The 11,073-nt window shown below is 34.4% G+C and overlaps 1 protein-coding gene across 1 annotated transcript in view; it reads right to left on the bottom strand.

Moving 5' to 3' along the window:
• The window catches only part of gal3st2 (galactose-3-O-sulfotransferase 2), a 42,812-nt gene extending 32,016 nt beyond the window's left edge, over positions 1–10,796 (bottom strand). Inside the window, exon 1 of the mRNA XM_055197300.2 lies at positions 10,681–10,796. The gene's annotated coding sequence lies outside the window, so the exon portion shown is untranslated. The remainder of the gene's footprint in view (positions 1–10,680) is intronic.
• Between the last annotated feature and the right edge of the window lie 277 nt (positions 10,797–11,073).

Below are 11,073 nucleotides of genomic sequence, written 5' to 3'. Positions count from 1 at the left end.
TGCAGCTGGGTTGCCGGTAACTTACCGTAGATTTAAATTTCTTTTATTTACTGGCAACATTTTGTTCAAAGTTAAATGAACATTAAACATTTACAAGTCTTTGTCTTTACAGACTTTAAGCAACAGGTACACTGTAAAAAAGATTTGTTGGCTCAACTTAAAAATAAGTTACCTGGTTTGCTTAAAATGTTGAGTTAATTCAACTTAAAAATATTAGTTTACTCAATAAAAGTTGTGTAAAAATGTGTCAACTAATATTTTTTTAAAGTTGAATTAACACAAAATTTTAAGATAACATACGTTTTCAAGTTGAATCAACTTTTTATTTTTTACAGTCTGGGGAGAAACTTCCCTAAACAGTGTGAGGGTAAATGCTTCATCCGTATCAGATTTTTTTATTGGCCTAGATGGCATTAGACTTCGGGGGTGAATACATCAGATTGCTATCTTGTGACATCTCACCCTGAGATATTTTTTTTTAAATGGTATCAAAATAATTTTTATTTATTATGAGCTTGTACTGATTTTATTATTCAGTCAGTCAACCATTGATTAAAAGATAAGAAATATGTTGGCACAATTATATTTTGTCTAGAAATTTAATTTTTAAACATTTAAATCTTTTAAATGGTAGTGTATAAACATAAGACAGAAGACATTTATTCGAAGAAGGACAGCACAGTTACAACAACTGTTTTATTTTTCAAACAGTAATTTCGGCAAATTTATCAGAATGACTTTACCAGTAAATACGAAAATGTGCTATTCACACACGCAACATCGTTTCGTCTTTTTCTGACCAAGATATCATTTAAATTGTTTTTAGATATTGATCTAGGTGTTCGGTGTTGAATTCAACCATCATTTTTTTAAACATAAAAGAATTACTGTTTATTAGTAATTCAATCATTTCGACCAGCAGATGCCCATGGAGACCCATTCATTTTACTGGATATGGACAACTGCTCAAATCACTACATTAGTGATACATTTTGTGAATTTATGTTTATATAAACATTAGAAAGGACATTAAAAATAAATATTATTTAAAATAAGATTTTTTTATAGTTTTTGATGCATTTTGAAATGTCTGTTTTTACAAAATGCCACAGAAATTTGAATGTGTGTGTGTGTGTGTGTGTGTGTGTGTGTGTGTGTGTGTGTGTGTGTGTGTGTGTGTGTGTGTGTGTGTGTGTGTGTGTGTGTGCGTGCGTGTTTGTGAGTGTACATATGCGTGCATTAGTTCACACCCTTTATATGTTATTTTCTGCATTTGTGACTGATTTTAATTGCCAAATTCCATACAAATGCTCTCTGTGGCAGTCATACATGTGTGTGTTTGTGTGTGTGTGTGTGTGTGTGTGTGTGTGTGTGTGTGTGTGTGTGTGTGTGTGTGTGTGTTTGTGAGAGCATGTGTTTTTTGCATTGCGTTTGTGCACAAGAACCAGGCCTTCATTTCTGTGTCAAAATTTTCGGATTTATGCTGGATTTATTGATATTTATTTTTATTTTATTGCCTGCCAGATAGGATCCATGGTGACCAGCAAACCATGCCTAAAGATAGGCAGATAGATACCGTACATCGGCATGTTGTTTCGCTGTATTCGTTTCTGATTGTAAATCAGCGTTCAATTGCTGTCACTACTTTTGTTTTCTTTTGGTCTGTTCTTTATTAACCAAACCCACTGCTTTGTTTTTTTTTTACCTTAATTAAAACACTCAATCATTTATTGTCACGTCTGCATGTACAGTATCATCACAATGCATGACACGGTGGCAATTAAAAAAAATTAACTCATAAATGTATCTGTAAAATATGTATACCAGCATTTAAATTTCAGGGTATTATACCTGTGTGGAAACATGGGTATGGTACAATACAATCATATGTCAAGATCAGAATACAGAGGAATGCAACAGTTATAGCACTATACAGTCTTATTCATTATATATTTTACCATAAGTACAGTATTTGGATACAGTGTTCTGCCTTGAGCATCTCTCTAAAAATAGCTGAGAATGAAATAGGGATGTTCAATAATTTAATTATTCTACCACATTAAAAATGAAAGAGAGAAGGTTATGTATAAAAAGTAGGTTTCTCTGTTCATCTGTGGTTCAAAACCACATTCCTATGTTGAGACCGAAAGGCATTCACAATAAATCAAAACTATATTGTATTATATCATCTTCAGTGTAGTCGTTTTATTCTTAAAAGTTTGCAGAAAGGTTCTCTTGGCATTTTATCAAGCAACATCTTGCCAAGATGGAAATACACTCCGGGGCGAATTCGCCAGATTGCTATCTGGGTGACGTCTCAACCTAAGATGGTTTTTATTTAAATTGTGTCAAAGGAATTTACATTATGCTTGTACTGGTTTTATCTTTATTATGCAGCCAGTCAACCATTAATTAAAAGATAAAAGCACAATTATATTTTGTCTACAAAAGTCATTTTTAAACATTTATATCTTTTGATTAGAAGTTTATAGGTAAAGACAAGACAGAAGACATTAATTCAAAGTTGTTACAACAACTGTTGTATCAATTGCCTCTTTCACACAGTAATTTCGGTAAATTTATCAGAATGACTTTACCAGTAAACACAAAATGTGCTATTCACACACGCAACGACGTTATGTTTTATTCCCAGCAAGATATCATTTACACATCAGTACAGAAATACCTGTAAACTCTGTCAGAATACGGAAGTTTCCCTTAAACCGCCTTGACGAGGAAGAAAATGTTGTGTTGTAAACAACAACAATGGTGGTTTATGACTTTGCATTCGCGGCATGTATTTTTGTTGTTTCTACTTCAGTCGCACGGCTGACAGATCTTGACCAAACAGCATTATATTACATAACATCAAACTGAAATGAAGGATAAAGAGTCGCAATCATGCTTCTAAAACATAAGGCTTCACAGAGAATATTCAAAGGACATGGGCAATGCGGCATACAGATATAGTAAACTGTTTTTAACAACTCTGGTGAAGAGATTTTGCACTTTGGGTATGTTCGACTTTAAAGGGCGTGTTGCAGGTTAACCACCACTGTCGATTAATGGGTACATAAATCACTCAAGATATGTATATTAGTTTTAAAATGTCTGAAAATGGTCTTAAAAACCAATTTTTTTAAGTTTTTGGTATTAACGTTTTTTTTTATGCAATTCGGCGATGACGTCACGTTGGGGAGAAGTGGAGAAAGCCTGTATGTTAATTGTTGCAAACTGCTGTACTTTTTCATATTATATTCCGTTTTGTGATACATAGATAACAGGATAACAGTTTAAATATTTATTATCAACAAGCAAATTGCACAAATTCATTGAAAAATGTAACCTGCAACACGCCCTTTAAGCAACAGGTGCACTGTAAAAAAAATGTGTCAACTAATATTTTTTTTAAGCTCAATTAACTTGTGACATCTCACCATGAGGTGGTTTTATTTAAAATGGTATCAAAAAAAATTCCATCTATTATGATTTTATCTTCATTATTCAGTCAGTCAACCATTGATTAAAATATAAAAAATATGTTGGCACAATTATATTTTGTCTACAAATGTAATTTTTAAACATTTAAATCTTTTGAATGGTATAGTGACAGAATACATTAATTCGAAGAAGGACAACACAGTTACAACAACTGCTGTATTTTTCACACAGTAATTTCGGCAAATTTATCAGAATGACTTTACCAGTAAAAACAAAAATGTGCTAATCACACACGCAACATTGTTTTGTCTTTTTCCGACCAAGATATCATTCACACATCAGAACAGAAATACGTGTAAACTCTGTCAGAGAGCGTAAGTTTCCTTTAAACCGCCGCGTGGCGAGGACGATGTTGTGTTGTAAACAATGGTGGTTTATGACTTTATGGGCCAGATTTTATAAATGGGGCAAATCAGTGTGAGAGCGCAATTCCAAAACAGTACAGATGAGAGTGGTAATATTTGCAGGTTATTTACTAAAAAATGCTAATTAAATAACAGACACAACGGCTGATTTCCATAATGACCAACGCTATCTACTAAGAGCAGCGCAAATTAGTTCGGGGCTGCAAATAAGCAGAGCTGATTTTGAGTTTAGCACCACAGACATCGCAGCGGAAAATTGAAAAATGTAGGTTTACAAGAAGTTTTGAAATGTCTGGTATTGTGTGACTTCCCCTAGTGACTCCTATTTTATTTACTTTAGCAAATCAAAAATAACATGGCTTGGCAAACAATGTTTTTGAATAATATGTTCCTCTTTTATTCCAAATAAACTTTGAAATGTTAAAACAATCCTCTGTATTGTATCACGCGCTCTCTGATCTCTGTGATGCCTCTTTTTTTAGCAATAATTGCAGCATTTTCAAGCGCAAAGTAATTTAAGACATGCTTTTTTCGGCATTAAATAATGGCACATTGCATGAATCATTTATAATAATGTCCTCCCAAAAATGTTGCTTCTGAAAGGGAAACTCCTAGAAATGCATATGCAATAAGGTCAGTCTCAAAAATAACTAGATTACACCTTTTCAGCGCTAATAATCCACTGCATGTCTTTAGTAAATCCTGACAGACGTTATTAAATGCCAAAATGATGGTTTGCACTGGGGCAAGCTAGTAAATCTGGCCCAAGCGTTTCTAAAACATAAGGCTTCACAGAGAATATGCGAAGGACGTGGGCAATTCGGCAAAGAGATAACAAGCAGTAAACCGTTTTAAAGAGCACCTATTTTCCGTTTCACGTTTTTACATTTTCTTTGGTGTGTAAGTGTGTATTAGAACATGCTAACAATATGCAAAAGGTACATACCCCAAAGTAAACAATGACGTGCGTTATCGTCTCCAACTCTTTTGTTGGACTACAACAAACACACGGATTGTAGGCAACAGTTTACTTCCTGGAATTGGTGATGTTGACAAGACCGACATTATTCCTCCCGCTTTGGACTCACAGCCTGTAAGTTAACTCTTGTTAGCAACCGAGTCTTTCAAACATGGTAAGGAGCGTCACGTTTCCGGCTGACGTCAGAGGTATTTAGGCCAATCACAACGTACAGATTAAGCTTTTCAAATCCGTGTGTTTAAGGAAGAGAGTGAAATCTGGAGATACAAAAATGTACGATAGGTGGAAAATAACGTGTTTTTTTTAACCATAAACGACACGAACATATTGTATTAAACAACCCAGTCTCACCCCATGACGACACTTGACCATTCGTCAATATGTGACGCGGAGGGTATACCTTTCGCGTCATTTTTTGACGAACTGGGGACTTCAATACTATTACGTCCGTTGCATTCTCTTCTCCTATTTTCTTACCATTTCCGCGTCGGTTTAGGGTTAGATTTACATAATGACATCCCTACCCAAACCTAACTCTAACCCCAACGCCAGGTGACAACTGTTTCTAACCCCAACGCCAGGTGACAACTGTTTAATTTCGCGTACACTGTTTAATTTCGCGTACACTGTTTAATTTTGCGTAATCTAACCCTAAACCGACGTGAAAATGGTAAGAAAATAGGAGAAGAGAATGCAACGGACGTAATAGTATTGAAGTCCCCAGTTCGTCAAAAAATGACGCGAAAGGTATACCCTCCGCGTCACATATTGACGAATGGTCAAGTGTCGTCAAATATTGACAACATGGGGTGAGACTGTGTTATATTAAACCAAATACACAAAATAACGTTGTTTTAGCAATGAAATTTTAGGTGTGTTCGACTTTAAGCAACAGGTGCGCTGTAAAAAAAGATTTGTTTGCTCAACCTAAAAAAGTAAGTTGATTGCCTTAAAATTTTGAGTTCATTCAACTTAAAATATTAGTTTACTTAATATGCGTCAACTAATATTTTTACATTGTAGGGAGAAACTTCCCTAAACAGTGTGAGGGTAAATGCGTCATCTGTATAAGAATCTTATAATTAGCCCAAAGTTGTCAGCACATTCTGGCGTCGTCCGTGTTCATACTGTACCAGTAATTCTTTGCTCACACATTGCATCATACCAGTAAATTACTATCAAGCAGAACCGATTTAACCGATCATACGCCAAATTCCATTCCATTCCGTTTTATTTATTGTTTGCTCATTTGTTTTCTGTTTTTTTACCATTGTCGTTTGGGTTTGGGTTTAGTTTTTGTTTAATAAAATGACGTCCTAACTCAAATCCCAATTCTAACCCCAACTCCAAACGACCATGTTTAAAAAATAGACAAAACATGGAGAAACCTATGTATTAAATTACATCCTATAAAGCAAAACCCAAATCTAACCCCAAACCCAAGCAACAATGGTTTAAAAAAATGAAACAAATGAGAACTAAATCGACACATAAAGAAGCGCCATATATAAGTGAACGGAAAGGACTGGCGTATCACATGCACGCAAAATTGGAATTTGGCATATGTATTTTTGTATTTTATATGAATGGGTTGAGAATTACTATATGTAACTCTATATGTCTGTCGTTTCAAGAAATCAACACAATACACTATAAAATCTTTTTGCACTTCCATTTTTAAGTTAAATCAACTGGTTTTACAAGTCTTGAGAAGTGATGAGTTGCTGTAACTTATTAAATCAAGTTGACATTGCTGTAGTTATGTCAACTTAATTTTATAAGTCACAGCAGTCAGTACAGTTAAAATGTCAAGTTGATTAAACTTGAAAATGTAAGTGCACCATTTTTTTTAAATCTCATAAAATTGAGGTGTGGCATTACAGCTGGGCTAATACAGAGGTTCAAATAGTAGCCAGCCATATCCAATCTCTCTCTCCATTCATTCTCGAATTAACTTAATCTTTCATCTCTCTAGATTAATGCATATTCATTGCTGTGATAAACAGGTTCCCTTTGGTATCCTTTTCTTCACACAAGAACTTGGAAAGCAAAGGTGCATTAAACTCAAATTTATTACCATGGAACAAATGCACTAAAATAAATTATGTTTCCTTAAATTTGTCTGTGCGCACACATGTGCATGCCGTGAACAAGTGAATTTCCTTGGGGATTTTAAAGGTCATTTCTCGCAGCCATATGTGATTCAATAAAACGACTTGCCAGAAGTTCATAATAATATCCAGCAGACTGACCAAGCTCAGCCAAATACTCCCATAAGTCTTGTTAAATTACCGCTAACTTTCCCACTGCAGCTATTAAAGTCAGACATCACCTATAACATTCAGTTAACCTTAACAAACACATACGCAAAGATAAAGCAGAAGGTAGCAGGTTCTCAGCCGTTCAGTGTTAGTGTGTGTGCTCTGCGGCTAAAGTCGTGAATAATGCAACAAACATTTTAAAGTTTCATACGGAAAGGAGAACTCTCAGAAACCAGATACAACACTACCTCTCTCTCTCTCTCATGCCCTCGCACTAAGGCGCCTATGGCTACTTACCCCAAAACAGAGTATACCCTTCAATCATGCAAATATTTGAACTATGAAGTAATAAGGACGGCAAAGACGTGTGAAAAATCTAGTTTTACCAGATAACAGAATGGAAGTCTGAAGACAAAGAAAAACTGTGAATGATCAAGTCCTACATGACAGGAGTTAGAGCCGAGCTGGCACATTCCTACATCAACCAGTTCGGAAACTATTCTACGCCTTCCATTTTGAAACGTACTCATTTTTCACATCACAGCAAGCCTGTGGTTAAAAATAATATAAATAAAAAACTCAGTAGGAACCGTTGCCCTTAAGCCTCAAGTGGAGCAGTGTATCAATCTGCTCCCCATCAGAACCAGATGCTCTCCATCCCCATTTTGACGAATTGCTGTTGCTGCTGCTCAGGAATGTCTAGTTCTCTGATTCTTTGTCCTCACATTCCTAAACAAACTCAAAATGACTGTTTATCCTGCCTCATTTTATGTCTCTTTTGATCCTTACTTAATCTCTACGTACCTACCTCTCAAACATACTGTATATAAAACCTCTAATTTACACCAACTAGATATAATTTATTCAAAATAATGTATTGTTTGTTAAATGTGTTTTTTTATCATCTACAATATGTTACTCATTCAAATATTTTTTCTCGTATCATGTAGAAACATAACATTCAGATTAAACTGCATGACTTGGATACAGCAAGAACACAAAAGGCTAAATTCAATACTTTTATGGAGAACAAGTTACACACTGAAAAAAAATTAATTCAATTTACGAATTTTTTTAAGGTAAGTGGTCGCAATCAATTTATTTAAGCTACATTTAAACAAACAAAAAAATTAGGAATACAAAACAAAACAAAAAAACTTTTGTTTAAATGTAGCTTAAATTAATTAATTGCAACCACTTACACTGTAAAAAATACTTTGCTGCCTTGATTTTTTTGTTGAATCAATTCGGATTTATAAGTCATTTCAACGTACTATTATTTATCTCGACTATAGATGAGTTGTTATAACTACAGGTGAGTTGCAATAACTTATAAAATTAGGTTGACTATTCTCAACTATATTTTATAAGTTGTGACAACTCATCTCTATTGACATGACTTGTAAATCTGAGTTGATTTAACAAAACATTTTAAGGCAGCAAAGTATTTTTTACGGTGTACATTCAAAAAATTGAGTAAATTGAATGAATTATTAAGTGTCTGAAACTAGTAGCTGTTCATGTTTTGCCTGCAGAAATTGATAGCACAATAAGTATCTTTAAAACAAGTCTGTACACTGGAATTCGTACACTTTGCAATTTGAGCTAGTACACAGAAAAAAAAATGTTTCACTGTATAAATACGGCAAATGTCAGAATGAGTTGTCAGATTCAGTCAAGAAGTATGAGATTTCAAACTTTTCTCTCGTGCTCTCGCGCTCTCTCTCTCTCTCTCTCTCTCTCTCCCTTCTCTCTCTCTCTCTCTCTCTCTCTCTCTCTCTCTCTCTCTCTCTCTCTCTGGCATGTGAAAGAACGAGTAATTTGTAATACCACATTTATGTATTTGTATGCTTAGCTTTTGCCCTATAGGGCATTGAGTTTAGGGGTAGGGTTTTGCTGTTGTTGTTTTTTCTTCCGAATAATCATACATTTGTACGATTCACTTCGTACGAATCCATATGAAAATATGAAAATACGTACAAATTCGTCAGATTAGGCTGGAAAGAAAATGAGCATTAATACAATTCGGCAAATTGTACTGCAGTGATATCATAGAATTTGTGTGTGTTTGTGTGCACATATAAATGTGTTATATTTTTGTGATGAATCACTTCTTTTATAACCACACAATTCCAGCACTGTCTGGACCTCGGCAAACACACACACAAGTCCCTGTGAGAAGTGAGCTGCTTTAAGAAAAATGTGCCATTTTCCATTTCGTCTTGATTTGTGTGTATTCATCATATTCCGTTTGTTCACAACATTCAGTTCTCTATTCAAGCAGGATTTGTCATTTAAGAATATTAATACCGCTCCTATCTATCGTTCTTTTGTATCTGTTCTCGTTTTTCATGAACTAAATCAATTATCATCCGGAAAAGTGTCAGTGGTCACTACGGAGACGGTGTTCCCATTTGGACTCTCTTGGGAATAGTATAAAGTCAGGAGTTTTATTTTAAGAACCCATTTGATAGTTTAGAAACAGACTGGGCCAAACTGAAACAAAAAAGAGCAACTTGATAATGGTGTGATTTAACCCGCTGCTTGTTTATCAGAATATGCCAAAGGACTGATATAAGATCAGTGATAAACACATGTGTTTTGCCAGAACATGAAAGCATATCGCATTGGGTAATCACAGAAACTCCCAAAACAACAGTTATAATTGTTCAATTGTTAATGCACAATAAACTAACATGAACAACATTATTGGCATGAATTAACATAAAGATTAAATAATCTAAATGCATTTACTCATGTTGACAAACTTACAAATATAAGTGTTACCGAATGTTTTATAAAGTAAGATTTAGATGTGAACAACCAGAAAAATAGCAAAGAGAAATTTATTTTTTAATTAATCGGTTTCAGTACCCATAACATATGACAAAAACAAATGTATTTGCTGATTTTTGAAATGTATATATATATATATATATATACACTGTAAAAAATTTGCTGTAATTATGCAGCTGGTTGCCAGTAACTTACTGTAGGAGATAAAAACTAAAAATGTTTAATGTTCATTTAACTTTGAACAAACTGTTGCAGTAAATAACATAAATGTAGAATCTACAGTAAGTTACTGGCAGCTGGTTGCCAGTAATACCCAGTAATACTGTAATTTCTACAGAATTTTTTACAGTGTATATAAATACACACACACACACACACACACACACACACACACACACACACACACACACACACACACACACATATATATATATAAATGCATTTAAATTAAAATATATTTAGCCCTGCATATAATTTAATCCTAGGAAATATATTCACGTCGCAATGAAAGAAAAAAAAATTGTTGAGGATAAATTGTTTGAAATCAAAGGATTTAGTAAAATTCCAAACTGTAGCTCTACACCAAAGAAGGGTCCTAAACCAGCTGTCCCCGCGAACTGCATATCCTAATATTTTAACAAAAATCTATCAAAGTCCTACAGTAGAAACATATTTACATTTACATACAGTAAAACACCATTAACTAACCATTACCCCCTATGTTGTAAATAGGAAAGCAGCAAAATCCATTTTTATATAAAAATGTCTATTGGCTTACATTTTGGTTCTCTATCCAACTCTCTTTTTCCGCTTCTCTTTTCCTCCGTATCTCTCAATTGGACAAGACACCTTTCCCACTTTGATGTGATGTGGTTTTATTTAACAGTATATCTCCGCTAAGTAAAACCCATAAAACACAAACCAGTAAAACCAGCCTCTCGTACTTAAGAGGTATATGATGTATAAGTGGAATGTGATGAAAAACAGGGAAGTTTTCTTAGCCACGTATGACAAACGTGTAACAAGCATGTGCTGGCAGTAAACACCTCTGATCAATGGAATCAGGTTGTTAAGTGTGTAGTGCTCTTTCCTTATAGAAGCCATACAGCACAACTTCAACAAATTTATAAAACGATTAGTTCCAATCCTTGATTCCGATTGGTCAATAGCT

The sequence above is a fragment of the Misgurnus anguillicaudatus genome, chromosome 24 (genome assembly GCF_027580225.2).
Source record: "Misgurnus anguillicaudatus chromosome 24, ASM2758022v2, whole genome shotgun sequence".
NCBI lineage: Eukaryota > Metazoa > Chordata > Actinopteri > Cypriniformes > Cobitidae > Misgurnus > Misgurnus anguillicaudatus.
Note: the sequence above shows the minus strand (reverse complement) of the source record. Positions and strands in the feature narration are given on the sequence as shown.